This window comes from Amblyomma americanum, chromosome 6, assembly GCF_052857255.1.
Source record: "Amblyomma americanum isolate KBUSLIRL-KWMA chromosome 6, ASM5285725v1, whole genome shotgun sequence".
Classification (NCBI taxonomy): domain Eukaryota; kingdom Metazoa; phylum Arthropoda; class Arachnida; order Ixodida; family Ixodidae; genus Amblyomma; species Amblyomma americanum.
Window position 1 is genome coordinate 133864471 of NC_135502.1, and position 20826 is coordinate 133885296.

A 20826-nucleotide genomic window follows, 5' to 3' on the forward strand; every position below is an offset into this window, starting at 1 on the left:
CCGTTTGGCATCAGAAAAGCGGCGAGCGATAGTGGTGATGGGAAGGACAATGTCGCAACGAAAAATATGCAAGTTGACAGGGCGCCCAATGGGAACTGTTAACCGCGCGAAATATAAAGTCTGCCTCGGTTGAGCACACCTTTCATTCCAAATGGCATCCCGTTTGGCATCAGAAGAGCGGCGAGATATAGTGGTGATGGGAAGTACAATGTCGCAACGAGAAATATGCAAGTTGACAGGGCGGCTAATGGGAACTTTTAACCGCGCGAAGTATAGAGTCTGCATCGGTTGAGCATACCTTCCATTCCAAATGGCATCCCGTTTGGCATCAGAAGAACGGCGAGCTGTAATGATGAAGGGAAGGACAATGGCGCAACAAAAAAAAACTCAAGTTGACAGGGCGCTCAATGGAAACTGTTAACCGCGCGAAGTATAAAGTCTGTCTCGGTTGAGCACACCTTTCATTCCAAATGACATCCCTTTTGGCATCAGAAGAGCGGCGAGATATAGTGGTGATGGGAAGTACAATGTCGCGACGAAAAATACGCAAGTTGACAGGGCGGCTAATGGGAACTGTTACCCGCGCGAAATATAAAGTCTGCCTCGGCTGAGCATACCTTGCATTCCAAATGGCATCCCGTTTGCCATCAGAAAAGCGGCGAGCGATAGTGGTGATGGGAAGGACAATGTCGCAACGAAAAATACGCAAGTTGACAGGGCGGCTAATGAAAACTGTTAACCGCGCGAAATATAAAGTCTGCCTCGGGTGAGCATACCTTGCATTCCAAATGACATCCCGTTTGGCATCATAAGAGCGGCGAGATATAGTGGTGATGGGAAGTACAATGTCGCAACGAAAAATACGCAAGTTGACAGGGCGGCTAATGGGAACTGTTAACCGCGCGAAATATAAAGTCTGCCTTGGGTGAGCATACCTTGCATTCCAAATGACATCCCGTTTGGCATCAGAAGAGCAGCGAGCTATAGTGGTGATGGGAAGGACAATGTCGCAACGAAAAATATGCAAGTTGACAGGGCGGCTAATGGTAACTGTTAACCGCGCGAAATATAAAGTCTGCCTCGGGTGAGCATACCTTGCATTCCAAATGACATCCCGTTTAGCTTCAGAGGAGCGGCGAGATATAGTGGTGATGGGAAGTACAATGTCGCAGCGAAAAATACGCAAGTTGACAAGGCGGCTAATGGGAACTGTTAACAGCGCAAAATATAAAGTCTGCCTCGGGTGAGCATACTTTGCATTCCAAATGACATCCCGTTTGGCATCAGAAGAGCGGCGAGATATAGTGGTATGGGAAGGACAATGTGGCAACGAAAAATATGCAAGTTGACAGGGCGGCTAATGGGAACTGTTAACCGCGCGAAATATAAAGTCTGCCTCGGGTGAGCATACCTTGCATTCCAAATGACATCACGTTTGGCATCAGAGGAGCGGCGAGATATAGTGGTGATGGAAAGTACAATGTCGCAACAAAAATACGCAACTTGACAGGGCGGCTAATGGGAACTGTTACCCGCGCGAAATATAAAGTCTGCCTCGGCTGAGCATACCTTGCATTCCAAATGGCATCCCGTTTGGCATCAGAAAAGCGGCGAGCGATAGTGGTGATGGGAAGGACAATGTCGCAACGAAAAATATGCAAGTTGACAGGGCGCCCAATGGCAACTGTTAACCGCGCGAAGTATAAAGTCTGCCTCGGTTGAGCACACCTTTCATTCCAAATGGCATCCCGTTTGGCATCAGAAGAGCAGCGAAATATAGTGGTGATGGGAAGTACACTGTCGCAACGAAAAATACGCAAGTTGAAAGGGCGGCTAATGGGAACTGTTACCCGCGCGAAATATAAAGTCTGCCTCGGCTGAGCATACCTTGCATTCCAAATGGCATCCCGTTTGGCATCAGAAAAGCGGCGAGCGATAGTGGTGATGGGAAGGACAATGTCGCAACGAAAAATATGCAAGTTGACAGGGCGCCCAATGGGAACTGTTAACCGCGCGAAATATAAAGTCTGCCTCGGTTGAGCACACCTTTCATTCCAAATGGCATCCCGTTTGGCATCAGAAGAGCGGCGAGATATAGTGGTGATGGGAAGTACAATGTCGCAACGAGAAATATGCAAGTTGACAGGGCGGCTAATGGGAACTTTTAACCGCGCGAAGTATAGAGTCTGCATCGGTTGAGCATACCTTCCATTCCAAATGGCATCCCGTTTGGCATCAGAAGAACGGCGAGCTGTAATGATGAAGGGAAGGACAATGGCGCAACAAAAAAAAACTCAAGTTGACAGGGCGCTCAATGGAAACTGTTAACCGCGCGAAGTATAAAGTCTGTCTCGGTTGAGCACACCTTTCATTCCAAATGACATCCCTTTTGGCATCAGAAGAGCGGCGAGATATAGTGGTGATGGGAAGTACAATGTCGCGACGAAAAATACGCAAGTTGACAGGGCGGCTAATGGGAACTGTTACCCGCGCGAAATATAAAGTCTGCCTCCGCTGAGCATACCTTGCATTCCAAATGGCATCCCGTTTGCCATCAGAAAAGCGGCGAGCGATAGTGGTGATGGGAAGGACAATGTCGCAACGAAAAATACGCAAGTTGACAGGGCGGCTAATGAAAACTGTTAACCGCGCGAAATATAAAGTCTGCCTCGGGTGAGCATACCTTGCATTCCAAATGACATCCCGTTTGGCATCATAAGAGCGGCGAGATATAGTGGTGATGGGAAGTACAATGTCGCAACGAAAAATACGCAAGTTGACAGGGCGGCTAATGGCAACTGTTACCCGCGCGAAATATAAAGTCTGCCTCAGCTGAGCATACCTTGCATTCCAAATGGCATCCCGTTTGGCATCACAAAATCGGCGAGCAATAGTGGTGATGGGAAGGACAATGTCGCAACGAAAAATATGCAAGTTGACAGGGCGCCCAATGGGAACTGTTAACCGCGCGAAGTATAAAGTCTGCCTCGGTTGAGCACACCTTTCATTCCAAATGGCATCCCGTTTGGCATCAGTAGAGCGGCGAGATATAGTGGTGATGGGAAGTACACTGTCGCAACGAAAAATATGCAAGTTGACAGGGCGCCCAATGGGAACTGTTAACCGCGCGAAGTATTAAGTCTGCCTCGGTTGAGCATACCTTGCATTCCAAATGGCATCCCGTTTGGCATCAGAAGAACGGCGAGCTGTAATGGTGAAGGGAAGGACAATGGCGCAACAAAAAATACTCAAGTTGACAGGGCGCTCAATGGAAACTGTTAACCGCGCGAAGTATAAAGTCTGCCTCGGTTGAGCACACCTTTCATTCCAAATGGCATCCCGTTTGGCATCAGAAGAGCGGCGAGATATAGTGGTGATGGGAAGTACAATGTCGCAACGAAAAATATGCAAGTTGACAGGGCGCCCAATGGGAACTGTTAACCGCGCGAAGTATAGTCTGCCTCGGTTGAGCATACCTTCCATTCCAAATGGCATCCCGTTTGGCATCAGAAGAACGGCGAGCTGTAATGATGAAGGGAAGGAAAATGGCGCAACAAAAAATACTCAAGTTGACAGGGCGCTCAATGGAAACTGTTAACCGCGCGAAGTATAAAGTCTGCCTCGGGTGAACATACCTTGCATTCCAAATGACATCCTATTTGGGATCAGAAGAGCGGCGAGATATAGTGGTGATGGGAAGGACAATGTCGCAACGAAAAATACGCATTTGACAGGGCGGCTAATGGGAACTGTTAACCGCGCGAAATATAAAGTCTGCCTCGGCTGAGCATACCTTGCATTCCAAATGGCATCCCGTTTGGCATGAGAAAGGCGGCGAGCGATAGTGGTGATGAGAAGGACAATGTCGCAACGAAAAATATGCAAGTTGACAGGGCGCCCAATGGGAACTGTTAACCGCGCGAAGTATAAAGTCTGCATCGGTTGAGCATACCTTGCATTCCAAATGACATCCCGTTTGGCATCAGAAGAGCGGCGAGATATAGTGGTGATGGGAAGTACAATGTCGCGACGAAAAATACGCAAGTTGGCAGGGCGGCTAATGGGAACTGTTACCCGCGCGAAATATAAAGTCTGCCCCGGCTGAGCATACCTTGCATTCCAAATGGCATCCCGTTTGGCATCAGAAAAGCGGCGAGCGATAGTGGTGATGGGAAGGACAATGTCGCAACGAAAAATGCGCAAGTTGACAGGGCGGCTAATGGAAACTGTTAACCGCGCGAAATATAAAGTCTGCCTCGGGTGAGCATACCTTGCATTCCAAATGGCATCCCGTTTGGCATCAGAAGAGCGGCGAGATATAGTGGTGATGGGAAGTACAATGTCGCAACGAGAAATATGCAAGTTGACAGGGCGGCTAATGGGAACTTTTAACCGCGCGAAGTATAGAGTCTGCATCGGTTGAGCATACCTTCCATTCCAAATGGCATCCCGTTTGGCATCAGAAGAACGGCGAGCTGTAATGATGAAGGGAAGGACAATGGCGCAACAAAAAAAAACTCAAGTTGACAGGGCGCTCAATGGAAACTGTTAACCGCGCGAAGTATAAAGTCTGTCTCGGTTGAGCACACCTTTCATTCCAAATGACATCCCTTTTGGCATCAGAAGAGCGGCGAGATATAGTGGTGATGGGAAGTACAATGTCGCGACGAAAAATACGCAAGTTGACAGGGCGGCTAATGGGAACTGTTACCCGCGCGAAATATAAAGTCTGCCTCGGCTGAGCATACCTTGCATTCCAAATGGCATCCCGTTTGGCATCAGAAAAGCGGCGAGCGATAGTGGTGATGGGAAGGACAATGTCGCAACGAAAAATACGCAAGTTGACAGGGCGGCTAATGGAAACTGTTAACCGCGCGAAATATAAAGTCTGCCTCGGGTGAGCATACCTTGCATTCCAAATGACATCCCGTTTGGCATCATAAGAGCGGCGAGATATAGTGGTGATGGGAAGTACAATGTCGCAACGAAAAATACGCAAGTTGACAGGGCGGCTAATGGCAACTGTTACCCGCGCGAAATATAAAGTCTGCCTCGGCTGAGCATACCTTGCATTCCAAATGGCATCCCGTTTGGCATCACAAAATCGGCGAGCGATAGTGGTGATGGGAAGGACAATGTCGCAACGAAAAATATGCAAGTTGACAGGGCGCCCAATGGGAACTGTTAACCGCGCGAAGTATAAAGTCTGCCTCGGTTGAGCACACCTTTCATTCCAAATGGCATCCCGTTTGGCATCAGAAGAGCGGCGAGATATAGTGGTGATGGGAAGTACACTGTCGCAACGAAAAATATGCAAGTTGACAAGGCGCCCAATGGGAACTGTTAACCGCGCGAAGTATTAAGTCTGCCTCGGTTGAGCATACCTTGCATTCCAAATGGCATCCCGTTTGGCATCAGAAGAACGGCGAGCTGTAATGGTGAAGGGAAGGAAAATGGCGCAACAAAAAATACTCAAGTTGACAGGGCGCTCAATGGAAACTGTTAACCGCGCGAAGTATAAAGTCTGCCTCGGGTGAACATACCTTGCATTCCAAATGACATCCTATTTGGCATCAGAAGAGCGGCGAGATATAGTGGTGATGGGAAGGACAATGTCGCAACGAAAAATACGCAAGTTGACAGGGCGGCTAATGGGAACTGTTAACCGCGCGAAATATAAACTCTGCCTCGGCTGAGCATACCTTGCATTCCAAATGGCAGCATCCCGTTTGGCATCAGAAAAGCGGCGAGCGATAGTGGTGATGAGAAGGACAATGTCGCAACGAAAAATATGCAAGTTGACAGGGCGCCCAATGGGAACTGTTAACCGCGCGAAGTATAAAGTCTGCCTCGGTTGAGCTCACCTTTCATTCCAAATGGCATCCCGTTCGGCATCAGAAGAGCGGCGAGATTTAGTGGTGATGGGAAGTACAATGTCGCAACGAAAAATATGCAAGTTGACAGGGCGGCTAATGGGAACTGTTAACCGCGCGAAATATAAAGTCTGCCTAGGGTGAGCATACCTTGCATTCCAAATGACATCCCATTTTGGATCAGAAGAGTGGCGAGATATAGTGGTGATGGGAAGGACAATGTCGCAACGAAAAATACGCAAGTTGACAGGGCGGCTAATGGGAACTGTTAACCGCGCGAAATATAAAGTCTGCCTCGGGTGAGCATACCTTGCATTCCAAATGACATCCCATTTTGGATCAGAAGAGTGGCGAGCTGTAATGGTGAAGGGAAGGACAATGGCGCAACAAAAAACACTCATGTTGACAGGGCGGTCAGTGGAAACTGTTAACCGCGCGAAGTATAAAGTCTGTCTCGGTTGAGCACACCTTTCATTCCAAATGACATCCCTTTTGGCATCAGAAGAGCGGCGAGATATAGTGGTGATGGGAAGTACAATGTCGCGACGAAAAATACGCAAGTTGACAGGGCGGCTAATGGGAACTGTTACCCGCGCGAAATATAAAGTCTGCCTCGGCTGAGCATACCTTGCATTCCAAATGGCATCCCGTTTGGCATCAGAAAAGCGGCGAGCGATAGTGGTGATGGGAAGGACAATGTCGCAACGAAAAATACGCAAGTTGACAGGGCGGCTAATGGAAACTGTTAACCGCGCGAAATATAAAGTCTGCCTCGGGTGTGCATACCTTGCATTCCAAATGACATCCCGTTTGGCATCATAAGAGCGGCGAGATATAGTGGTGATGGGAAGTACAATGTCGCAACGAAAAATACGCAAGTTGACAGGGCGGCCAATGGCAACTGTTACCCGCGCGAAATATAAAGTCTGCCTCGGCTGAGCATACCTTGCATTCCAAATGGCATCCCGTTTGGCATCACAAAATCGGCGAGCAATAGTGGTGATGGGAAGGACAATGTCGCAACGAAAAATATGCAAGTTGACAGGGCGCCCAATGGGAACTGTTAACCGCGCGAAGTATAAAGTCTGCCTCGGTTGAGCACACCTTTCATTCCAAATGGCATCCCGTTTGGCATCAGTAGAGCGGCGAGATATAGTGGTGATGGGAAGTACACTGTCGCAACGAAAAATATGCAAGTTGACAGGGCGCCCAATGGGAACTGTTAACCGCGCGAAGTATTAAGTCTGCCTCGGTTGAGCATACCTTGCATTCCAAATGGCATCCCGTTTGGCATCAGAAGAACGGCGAGCTGTAATGGTGAAGGAAAGGACAATGGCGCAACAAAAAATACTCAAGTTGACAGGGCGCTCAATGGAAACTGTTAACCGCGCGAAGTATAAAGTCTGCCTCGGTTGAGCACACCTTTCATTCCAAATGGCATCCCGTTTGGCATCAGAAGAGCGGCGAGATATAGTGGTGATGGGAAGTACAATGTCGCAACGAAAAATATGCAAGTTGACAGGGCGCCCAATGGGAACTGTTAACCGCGCGAAGTATAGTCTGCCTCGGTTGAGCATACCTTCCATTCCAAATGGCATCCCGTTTGGCATCAGAAGAACGGCGAGCTGTAATGATGAAGGGAAGGAAAATGGCGCAACAAAAAATACTCAAGTTGACAGGGCGCTCAATGGAAACTGTTAACCGCGCGAAGTATAAAGTCTGCCTCGGGTGAACATACCTTGCATTCCAAATGACATCCTATTTGGGATCAGAAGAGCGGCGAGATATAGTGGTGATGGGAAGGACAATGTCGCAACGAAAAATACGCATTTGACAGGGCGGCTAATGGGAACTGTTAACCGCGCGAAATATAAAGTCTGCCTCGGCTGAGCATACCTTGCATTCCAAATGGCATCCCGTTTGGCATGAGAAAGGCGGCGAGCGATAGTGGTGATGAGAAGGACAATGTCGCAACGAAAAATATGCAAGTTGACAGGGCGCCCAATGGGAACTGTTAACCGTGCGAAGTATAAAGTCTGCCTCGGTTGAGCTCACCTTTCATTCCAAATGGCATCCCGTTCGGCATCAGAAGAGCGGCGAGATTTAGTGGTGATGGGAAATACAATGTCGCAACGAAAAATATGCAAGTTGACAGGGCGGCTAATGGGAACTGTTAACCGCGCGAAATATAAAGTCTGCCTCGGGTGAGCATACCTTGCATTCCAAATGACATCCCATTTTGGATCAGAAGAGCGGCGAGATTTAGTGGTGATGGGAAGGACAATGTCGCAACGAAAAATACGCAAGTTGACAGGGCGGCTAATGGGAACTGTTAACCGCGCGAAATATAAAGTCTGCCTCGGCTGAGCATACCTTGCATTCCAAATGGCATCCCGTTTGGCATGAGAAAGGCGGCGAGCGATAATGGTGATGAGAAGGACAATGTCGCAACGAAAAATATGCAAGTTGACAGGGCGCCCAATGGGAACTGTTAACCGTGCGAAGTATAAAGTCTGCCTCGGTTGAGCACACCTTTCATTCCAAATGGCATCCCGTTCGGCATCAGAAGAGCGGCGAGATTTAGTGGTGATGGGAAATACAATGTCGCAACGAAAAATATGCAAGTTGACAGGGCGGCTAATGGGAACTGTTAACCGCGCGAAATATAAAGTCTGCCTCGGGTGAGCATACCTTGCATTCCAAATGACATCCCATTTTGGATCAGAAGAGCGGCGAGATTTAGTGGTGATGGGAAGGACAATGTCGCAACGAAAAATACGCAAGTTGACAGGGCGGCTAATGGGAACTGTTAACCGCGCGAAATATAAAGTCTGCCTCGGGTGAGCATACCTTCCATTCCAAATGACATCCCGTTTGGCATCAGAAGAGCAGCGAGCTATAGTGGTGATGGGAAGGACAATGTCGCAACGAAAAATATGCAAGTTGACAGGGCGGCTAATGGGTACTGTTAACCGCGCGAAATATAAAGTCTGCCTCGGGTGAGCATACCTTGCATTCCAAATGACATCCCGTTTAGCTTCAGAGGAGCGGCGAGATATAGTGGTGATGGGAAGTACAATGTCGCAGCGAAAAATACGCAAGTTGACAAGGCGGCTAATGGGAACTGTTAACCGCGCAAAATATAAAGTCTGCCTCGGGTGAGCATACTTTGCATTCCAAATGACATCCCGTTTGGCATCAGAAGAGCGGCGAGATATAGTGGTAATGGGAAGGACAATGTGGCAACGAAAAATATGCAAGTTGACAGGGCGGCTAATGGGAACTGTTAACCGCGCGAAATATAAAGTCTGCCTCGGGTGAGCATACCTTGCATTCCAAATGACATCACGTTTGGCATCAGAGGAGCGGCGAGATATAGTGGTGATGGGAAGTACAATGTCGCAACGAAAAATACGCAAGTTGACAGGGCGGCTAATGGGAACTGTTAACCGCGCGAAATATAAAGTCTGCCTCGGGTGAGTATACCTTTCATTCCAAATGACATCCCGTTTGGCATCAGAAGAGCGGCGAGATATAGTGGTGATGGGAAGTACAATGTCGCAGCGAAAAATACGCAAGTTGACAGGGCGGCTAATGGGAACTGTTAACCGCGCGAAATATAAAGTCTGCCTCTGGAGAGCATACCTTGCATTCCAAATGACATCCCGTTTGGCATCAGAAGAGCGCCTAGATATAGTGGTGATGGGAACTACAATGTCGCAACGAAAAATACGCAAGTTGACAGGGCGGCTAATGGGAACTGTTAACCGCGCGAAATATAGTCTGCCTAGGGTGAGCATACCTTGCATTCCAAATGACATCCCGTTTGGCATCAGAAGAGCGGCGAGATATAGTGGTGATGGGAAGAACAATGTCGCAATGAAAAATTTGCAAGTTGACAGGGCGGCTAATGGGAACTGTTAACCGCGCAAAATATAAAGTCTGCCTCGGGTGAGCATACCTTGCATTCCAAATGACATCCCGTTTGGCATCAGAAGAGCGGCGAGATATAGTGGTGATGGGAAGTACAATGTCGCGACGAAAAATACGCAAGTTGACAGGGCGGCTAATGGGAACTGTTACCCGCGCGAAATATAAAGTCTGCCTCGGCTGAGCATACCTTGCATTCCAAATGGCATCCCGTTTGGCATCAGAAAAGCGGCGAGCGATAGTGGTGATGGGAAGGACAATGTCGCAACGAAAAATGCGCAAGTTGACAGGGCGGCTAATGGAAACTGTTAACCGCGCGAAATATAAAGTCTGCCTCGGGTGAGCATACCTTGCATTCCAAATGACATCCCGTTTGGCATCATAAGAGCGGCGAGATATAGTGGTGAGGGGAAGTACAATGTCGCAACGAAAAATACGCAAGTTGACAGGGCGGCCAATGGCAACTGTTACCCGCGCGAAATATAAAGTCTGCCTCGGCTGAGCATACCTTGCATTCCAAATGGCATCCCGTTTGGCATCACAAAATCGGCGAGCGATAGTGGTGATGGGAAGGACAATGTCGCAACGAAAAATGCGCAAGTTGACAGGGCGGCTAATGGAAACTGTTAACCGCGCGAAATATAAAGTCTGCCTCGGGTGTGCATACCTTGCATTCCAAATGACATCCCGTTTGGCATCATAAGAGCGGCGAGATATAGTGGTGATGGGAAGTACAATGTCGCAACGAAAAATACGCAAGTTGACAGGGCGGCCAATGGCAACTGTTACCCGCGCGAAATATAAAGTCTGCCTCGGCTGAGCATACCTTGCATTCCAAATGGCATCCCGTTTGGCATCACAAAATCGGCGAGCAATAGTGGTGATGGGAAGGACAATGTCGCAACGAAAAATATGCAAGTTGACAGGGCGCCCAATGGGAACTGTTAACCGCGCGAAGTATAAAGTCTGCCTCGGTTGAGCACACCTTTCATTCCAAATGGCATCCCGTTTGGCATCAGTAGAGCGGCGAGATATAGTGGTGATGGGAAGTACACTGTCGCAACGAAAAATATGCAAGTTGACAGGGCGCCCAATGGGAACTGTTAACCGCGCGAAGTATTAAGTCTGCCTCGGTTGAGCATACCTTGCATTCCAAATGGCATCCCGTTTGGCATCAGAAGAACGGCGAGCTGTAATGGTGAAGGAAAGGACAATGGCGCAACAAAAAATACTCAAGTTGACAGGGCGCTCAATGGAAACTGTTAACCGCGCGAAGTATAAAGTCTGCCTCGGTTGAGCACACCTTTCATTCCAAATGGCATCCCGTTTGGCATCAGAAGAGCGGCGAGATATAGTGGTGATGGGAAGTACAATGTCGCAACGAAAAATATGCAAGTTGACAGGGCGCCCAATGGGAACTGTTAACCGCGCGAAGTATAGTCTGCCTCGGTTGAGCATACCTTCCATTCCAAATGGCATCCCGTTTGGCATCAGAAGAACGGCGAGCTGTAATGATGAAGGGAAGGAAAATGGCGCAACAAAAAATACTCAAGTTGACAGGGCGCTCAATGGAAACTGTTAACCGCGCGAAGTATAAAGTCTGCCTCGGGTGAACATACCTTGCATTCCAAATGACATCCTATTTGGGATCAGAAGAGCGGCGAGATATAGTGGTGATGGGAAGGACAATGTCGCAACGAAAAATACGCATTTGACAGGGCGGCTAATGGGAACTGTTAACCGCGCGAAATATAAAGTCTGCCTCGGCTGAGCATACCTTGCATTCCAAATGGCATCCCGTTTGGCATGAGAAAGGCGGCGAGCGATAGTGGTGATGAGAAGGACAATGTCGCAACGAAAAATATGCAAGTTGACAGGGCGCCCAATGGGAACTGTTAACCGTGCGAAGTATAAAGTCTGCCTCGGTTGAGCTCACCTTTCATTCCAAATGGCATCCCGTTCGGCATCAGAAGAGCGGCGAGATTTAGTGGTGATGGGAAATACAATGTCGCAACGAAAAATATGCAAGTTGACAGGGCGGCTAATGGGAACTGTTAACCGCGCGAAATATAAAGTCTGCCTCGGGTGAGCATACCTTGCATTCCAAATGACATCCCATTTTGGATCAGAAGAGCGGCGAGATTTAGTGGTGATGGGAAGGACAATGTCGCAACGAAAAATACGCAAGTTGACAGGGCGGCTAATGGGAACTGTTAACCGCGCGAAATATAAAGTCTGCCTCGGCTGAGCATACCTTGCATTCCAAATGGCATCCCGTTTGGCATGAGAAAGGCGGCGAGCGATAATGGTGATGAGAAGGACAATGTCGCAACGAAAAATATGCAAGTTGACAGGGCGCCCAATGGGAACTGTTAACCGTGCGAAGTATAAAGTCTGCCTCGGTTGAGCACACCTTTCATTCCAAATGGCATCCCGTTCGGCATCAGAAGAGCGGCGAGATTTAGTGGTGATGGGAAATACAATGTCGCAACGAAAAATATGCAAGTTGACAGGGCGGCTAATGGGAACTGTTAACCGCGCGAAATATAAAGTCTGCCTCGGGTGAGCATACCTTGCATTCCAAATGACATCCCATTTTGGATCAGAAGAGCGGCGAGATTTAGTGGTGATGGGAAGGACAATGTCGCAACGAAAAATACGCAAGTTGACAGGGCGGCTAATGGGAACTGTTAACCGCGCGAAATATAAAGTCTGCCTCGGGTGAGCATACCTTCCATTCCAAATGACATCCCGTTTGGCATCAGAAGAGCAGCGAGCTATAGTGGTGATGGGAAGGACAATGTCGCAACGAAAAATATGCAAGTTGACAGGGCGGCTAATGGGTACTGTTAACCGCGCGAAATATAAAGTCTGCCTCGGGTGAGCATACCTTGCATTCCAAATGACATCCCGTTTAGCTTCAGAGGAGCGGCGAGATATAGTGGTGATGGGAAGTACAATGTCGCAGCGAAAAATACGCAAGTTGACAAGGCGGCTAATGGGAACTGTTAACCGCGCAAAATATAAAGTCTGCCTCGGGTGAGCATACTTTGCATTCCAAATGACATCCCGTTTGGCATCAGAAGAGCGGCGAGATATAGTGGTAATGGGAAGGACAATGTGGCAACGAAAAATATGCAAGTTGACAGGGCGGCTAATGGGAACTGTTAACCGCGCGAAATATAAAGTCTGCCTCGGGTGAGCATACCTTGCATTCCAAATGACATCACGTTTGGCATCAGAGGAGCGGCGAGATATAGTGGTGATGGGAAGTACAATGTCGCAACGAAAAATACGCAAGTTGACAGGGCGGCTAATGGGAACTGTTAACCGCGCGAAATATAAAGTCTGCCTCGGGTGAGTATACCTTTCATTCCAAATGACATCCCGTTTGGCATCAGAAGAGCGGCGAGATATAGTGGTGATGGGAAGTACAATGTCGCAGCGAAAAATACGCAAGTTGACAGGGCGGCTAATGGGAACTGTTAACCGCGCGAAATATAAAGTCTGCCTCTGGAGAGCATACCTTGCATTCCAAATGACATCCCGTTTGGCATCAGAAGAGCGCCTAGATATAGTGGTGATGGGAACTACAATGTCGCAACGAAAAATACGCAAGTTGACAGGGCGGCTAATGGGAACTGTTAACCGCGCGAAATATAGTCTGCCTAGGGTGAGCATACCTTGCATTCCAAATGACATCCCGTTTGGCATCAGAAGAGCGGCGAGATATAGTGGTGATGGGAAGAACAATGTCGCAATGAAAAATTTGCAAGTTGACAGGGCGGCTAATGGGAACTGTTAACCGCGCAAAATATAAAGTCTGCCTCGGGTGAGCATACCTTGCATTCCAAATGACATCCCGTTTGGCATCAGAAGAGCGGCGAGATATAGTGGTGATGGGAAGTACAATGTCGCGACGAAAAATACGCAAGTTGACAGGGCGGCTAATGGGAACTGTTACCCGCGCGAAATATAAAGTCTGCCTCGGCTGAGCATACCTTGCATTCCAAATGGCATCCCGTTTGGCATCAGAAAAGCGGCGAGCGATAGTGGTGATGGGAAGGACAATGTCGCAACGAAAAATGCGCAAGTTGACAGGGCGGCTAATGGAAACTGTTAACCGCGCGAAATATAAAGTCTGCCTCGGGTGAGCATACCTTGCATTCCAAATGACATCCCGTTTGGCATCATAAGAGCGGCGAGATATAGTGGTGAGGGGAAGTACAATGTCGCAACGAAAAATACGCAAGTTGACAGGGCGGCCAATGGCAACTGTTACCCGCGCGAAATATAAAGTCTGCCTCGGCTGAGCATACCTTGCATTCCAAATGGCATCCCGTTTGGCATCACAAAATCGGCGAGCGATAGTGGTGATGGGAAGGACAATGTCGCAACGAAAAAAATGCAAGTTGACAGGGCGCCCAATGGGAACTGTTAACCGCGCGAAGTATAAAGTCTGCCTCGGTTGAGCACACCTTTCATTCCAAATGGCATCCCGTTTGGCATCAGAAGAGCGGCGAGATATAGTGGTGATGGGAAGTACACTGTCGCAACGAAAAATATGCAAGTTGACAGGGCGCCCAATGGGAACTGTTAACCGCGCGAAGTATTAGGTCTGCCTCGGTTGAGCATACCTTGCATTCCAAATGGCATCCCGTTTGGCATCAGATGAACGGCGAGCTGTAATGGTGAAGGGAAGGACAATGGCGCAACAAAAAATACTCAAGTTGACAGGGCGCTCAATGGAAACTGTTAACCGCGCGAAGTATAAAGTCTGCCTCGGTTGAGCACACCTTTCATTCCAAATGGCATCCCGTTTGGCATCAGAAGAGCGGCGAGATATAGTGGTGATGGGAAGTACAATGTCGCAACGAAAAATATGCAAGTTCACAGGGCGCCCAATGGGAACTGTTAACCGCGCGAAGTATAGTCTGCCTCGGTTGAGCATACCTTCCATTCCAAATGGCATCCCGTTTTGCATCAGAAGAACGGCGAGCTGTAATGATGAAGGGAAGGAAAATGGCGCAACATAAAATACTCAAGTTGACAGGGCGCTCAATGGAAACTGTTAACCGCGCGAAGTATAAAGTCTGCGTCGGGTGAACATACCTTGCATTCCAAATGACATCCTATTTGGGATCAGAAGAGCGGCGAGATATAGTGGTGATGGGAAGGACAATGTCGCAACGAAAAATACGCAAGTTGACAGGGCGGCTAATGGGAACTGTTAACCGCGCGAAATATAAAGTCTGCCTCGGCTGAGCATACCTTGCATTCCAAATGGCATCCCGTTTGGCATCAGAAAAGCGGCGAGCGATAGTGGTGATGAGAAGGACAATGTCGCAACGAAAAATATGCAAGTTGACAGGGCGCCCAATGGGAACTGTTAACCGCGCAAAGTATAAAGTCTGCCTCGGTTGAGCTCACCTTTCATTCCAAATGGCATCCCGTTCGGCATCAGAAGAGCGGCGAGATTTAGTGGTGATGGGAAGTACAATGTCGCAACGAAAAATATGCAAGTTGACAGGGCGGCTAATGGGAACTGTTAACCGCGCGAAATATAAAGTCTGCCTCGGGTGAGCATACCTTGCATTCCAAATGACATCCCATTTTGGATCAGAAGAGTGGCGAGATATAGTGGTGATGGGAAGGACAATGTCGCAACGAAAAATACGCAAGTTGACAGGGCGGCTAATGGGAACTGTTAACCGCGCGAAATATAAAGTCTGCCTCGGGTGAGCATACCTTGCATTCCAAATGACATCCCGTTTGGCATCAGAAGAGCAGCGAGGTATAGTGGTGATGGGAAGGACAATGTCGCAACGAAAAATATGCAAGTTGACAGGGCGGCTAATGGGAACTGTTAACCGCGCGAAATATAAAGTCTGCCTCGGGTGAGCATACCTTGCATTCCAAATGACATCCCGTTTAGCTTCAGAGGAGCGGCGAGATATAGTGGTGATGGGAAGTACAATGTCGCAGCGAAAAATACGCAAGTTGACAAGGCGGCTAATGGGAACTGTTAACCGCGCAAAATATAAAGTCTGCCTCGGGTGAGCATACTTTGCATTCCAAATGACATCCCGTTTGGCATCAGAAGAGCGGCGAGATATGGTGGTAATGGGAAGGACAATGTGGCAACGAAAAATATGCAAGTTGACAGGGCGGCTAATGGGAACTGTTAACCGCGCGAAATATAAAGTCTGCCTCGGGTGAGCATACCTTGCATTCCAAATGACATCACGTTTGGCATCAGAGGAGCGGCGAGATATAGTGGTGATGGGAAGAACAATGTCGCAACGAAAAATACGCAAGTTGATAGGGCGGCTAATGGGAACTGTTAACCGCGCGAAATATAGAGTCTGCCTCGGGTGAGCATACCTTGCATTCCAAATGACATCCCGTTTGGCATCAGAAGAGCGGCGAGATATAGTGGTGATGGGAACTACAATGTCGCAGCGAAAAATACGCAAGTTGACAGGGCGGCTAATGAGAACTGTTAACCGCGCGAAATATAAAGTCTGCCTCTGTAGAGCATACCTTGCATTCCAAATGACATCCCGTTTGGCATCCGAAGAGCGCCGAGATATAGTGGTGATGGGAACTACAATGTCGCAACGAAAAATACGCAAGTTGACAGGGCGGCTAATGGGAACTGTTAAACGCGCGAAATATAGTCTGCCTAGGGTGAGCATACCTTGCATTCCAAATGACATCCCGTTTGGCATCAGAAGAGCGGCGAGATATAGTGGTGATGGGAAGAACAATGTCGCAACGAAAAATACGCAAGTTGACAGGGCGGCTAATGGGAACTGTTAACCGCGCAAAATATAAAGTCTGCCTCGGGTGAGCATACCTTGCATTCCAAATGACATCCCGTTTGGCATCAGAAGAGCGGCGAGATATAGTGGTGATGGGAAGTACAATGTCGCGACGAAAAATACGCAAGTTGACAGGGCGGCTAATGGGAACTGTTACCCGCGCGAAATATAAAGTCTGCCTCGGGTGAGCATACCTTGCATTCCAAATGGCATCCCGTTTGGCATCAGAAAAGCGGCGAGCGATAGTGGTGATGGGAAGGACAATGTCGCAACGAAAAATGCGCAAGTTGACAGGGCGGCTAATGGAAACTGTTAACCGCGCGAAATATAAAGTCTGCCTCGGGTGAGCATACCTTGCATTCCAAATGACATCCCGTTTGGCATCATAAGAGCGGCGAGATATAGTGGTGATGGGAAGTACAATGTCGCAACGAAAAATACGCAAGTTGACAGGGCGGCCAATGGCAACTGTTACCCGCGCGAAATATAAAGTCTGCCTCGGCTGAGCATACCTTGCATTCCAAATGGCATCCCGTTTGGCATCACAAAATCGGCGAGCGATAGTGGTGATCGGAAGGACAATGTCGCAACGAAAAAAATGCAAGTTGACAGGGCGCCCAATGGGAACTGTTAACCGCGCGAAGTATAAAGTCTGCCTCTGTAGAGCACACCTTTCATTCCAAATGGCATCCCGTTTGGCATCAGAAGAGCGGCGAGATATAGTGGTGATGGGAAGTACACTGTCGCAACGAAAAATATGCAAGTTGACAGGGCGCCCAATGGGAACTGTTAACCGCGCGAAGTATTAGGTCTGCCTCGGTTGAGCATACCTTGCATTCCAAATGGCATCCCGTTTGGCATCAGATGAACGGCGAGCTGTAATGGTGAAGGGAAGGACAATGGCGCAACAAAAAATACTCAAGTTGACAGGGCGCTCAATGGAAACTGTTAACCGCGCGAAGTATAAAGTCTGCCTCGGTTGAGCACACCTTTCATTCCAAATGGCATCCCGTTTGGCATCAGAAGAGCGGCGAGATATAGTGGTGATGGGAAGTACAATGTCGCAACGAAAAATATGCAAGTTGACAGGGCGCCCAATGGGAACTGTTAACCGCGCGAAGTATAGTCTGCCTCGGTTGAGCATACCTTCCATTCCAAATGGCATCCCGTTTGGCATCAGAAGAACGGCGAGCTGTAATGATGAAGGGAAGGAAAATGGCGCAACATAAAATACTCAAGTTGACAGGGCGCTCAATGGAAACTGTTAACCGCGCGAAGTATAAAGTCTGCCTCGGGTGAACATACCTTGCATTCCAAATGACATCCTATTTGGGATCAGAAGAGCGGCGAGATATAGTGGTGATGGGAAGGACAATGTCGCAACGAAAAATACGCAAGTTGACAGGGCGGCTAATGGGAACTGTTAACCGCGCGAAATATAAAGTCTGCCTCGGCTGAGCATACCTTGCATTCCAAATGGCATCCCGTTTGGCATCAGAAAAGCGGCGAGCGATAGTGGTGATGAGAAGGACAATGTCGCAACGAAAAATATGCAAGTTGACAGGGCGCCCAATGGGAACTGTTAACCGCGCGAAGTATAAAGTCTGCCTCGGTTGAGCTCACCTTTCATTCCAAATGGCATCCCGTTCGGCATCAGAAGAGCGGCGAGATTAAGTGGTGATGGGAAGTACAATGTCGCAACGAAAAATATGCAAGTTGACAGGGCGGCTAATGGGACCTGTTAACCGCGCGAAATATAAAGTCTGCCTCGGGTGAGCATACCTTGCATTCCAAATGACATCCCATTTTGGATCAGAAGAGTGGCGAGATATAGTGGTGATGGGAAGGACAATGTCGCAACGAAAAATACGCAAGTTGACAGGGCGGCTAATGGGAACTGTTAACCGCGCGAAATATAAAGTCTGCCTCGGGTGAGCATACCTTGCATTCCAAATGACATCCCGTTTGGCATCAGAAGAGCAGCGAGCTATAGTGGTGTTGGGAAGGACAATGTCGCAACGAAAAATATGCAAGTTGACAGGGCGGCTAATGGGAACTGTTAACCGCGCGAAATATAAAGTCTGCCTCGGGTGAGCATACCTTGCATTCCAAATGACATCCCGTTTAGCTTCAGAGGAGCGGCGAGATATAGTGGTGATGGGAAGTACAATGTCGCAGCGAAAAATACGCAAGTTGACAAGGCGGCTAATGGGAACTGTTAACCGCGCAAAATATAAAGTCTGCCTCGGGTGAGTATACCTTTCATTCCAAATGACATCCCGTTTGGCATCAGAAGAGCGGCGAGATATAGTGGTGATGGGAAGTACAATGTCGCAGCGAAAAATACGCAAGTTGACAGGGCGGCTAATGGGAACTGTTAACCGTGCGAAATATAAAGTCTGCCTCTGGAGAGCATACCTTGCATTCCAAATGACATCCCGTTTGGCATCAGAAGAGCGCCGAGATATAGTGGTGATGGGAACTACAATGTCGCAACGAAAAATACGCAAGTTGACAGGGCGGCTAATGGGAACTGTTAACCGCGCGAAATATAGTCTGCCTAGGGTGAGCATACCTTGCATTCCAAATGACATCCCGTTTGGCATCAGAAGAGCGGCGAGATATAGTGGTGATGGGAAGAACAATGTCGCAACGAAAAATACGCAAGTTGATAGGGCGGCTAATGGGAACTGTTAACCGCGCGAAATATAGAGTCTGCCTCGGGTGAGCATACCTTGCATTCCAAATGACATCCCGTTTGGCATCAGAAGAGCGGCGAGATATAGTGGTGATGGGAAGGACAATGTCGCAATGAAAAATTTGAAAGTTGACAGGGCGGCTAATGGGAACTGTTAACCGCCCGAAATATAATGTCTGCCTCGGGTGAGCATAGCTTGCATTCCAAATGACATCCCTTTTGGCATCAGAAGAGCGGCGAGATATAGTGGTGATGGGAAGGACAATGTCGCAATGAAAAATTTGCAAGTTGACAGGGCGGCTAATGGGAACTGTTAACCGCGCAAAATATAAAGTCTGCCTCGGGTGAGCATACCTTGCATTCCAAATGACATCCCGTTTGGCATCAGAAGAGCGCCGAGATATAGTGGTGATGGGAAGTACAATGTCGCAACGAAAAATACGCAAGTTGACAGGGCGGCTAATGGGAACTGTTAACCGCGCGAAATATAAAGTCTGCCTCGGGTGAGTATACCTTTCATTCCAAATGACATCCCGTTTGGCATCAGAAGAGCGGCGAGATATAGTGGTGATGGGAACTACAATGTCGCAGCGAAAAATACGCAAGTTGACAGGGCGGCTAATGAGAACTGTTAACCGCGCGAAATATAAAGTCTGCCTCTGTAGAGCATACCTTGCATTCCAAATGACATCCCGCTTGGCATCCGAAGAGCGCCGAGATATAGTGGGGATGGGAACTACAATGTCGCAACGAAAAATACGCAAGTTGACAGGGCGGCTAATGGGAACTGTTAAACGCGCGAAATATAGTCTGCCTAGGGTGAGCATACCTTGCATTCCAAATGACATCCCGTTTGGCATCAGAAGAGCGGCGAGATATAGTGGTGATGGGAAGAACAATGTCGCAACGAAAAATACGCAAGTTGACAGGGCGGCTAATGGGAACTGTTAACCGCGCGAAATATAGAGTCTGCCTCGGGTGAGCATACCTTGCATTCCAAATGACATCCCGTTTGGCATCAGAAGAGTGGCGAGATATAGTGGTGATGGGAAGGACAATGTCGCAATGAAAAATTTGCAAGTTGACAGGGCGGCTAATGGGAACTGTTAACCGCCCGAAATATAATGTCTGCCTCGGGTGAGCATAGCTTGCATTCCAAATGACATCCCGTTTGGCATCAGAAGAGCGGCGAGATATAGTGGTGATGGGAAGGACAATGTCGCAATGAAAAATTTGCATGTTGACAGGGCGGCTAATGGGAACTGTTAACCGCGCAAAATATAAAGTCTGCCTCGGGTGAGCAAACTTTGCATTCCAAATGACATCCCGTTTGGCATCAGAAGAGCGGCGAGATATAGTGGTAATGGGAAGGACAATGTCGCAACGAAAAATATGCAAGTTGACAGGGCGGCTAATGGGAACAGTTAACCGCGCGAAATATAAAGTCTGCCTCGGGTGAGCATACCTTGCATTCCAAATGACATCACGTTTGGCATCAGAG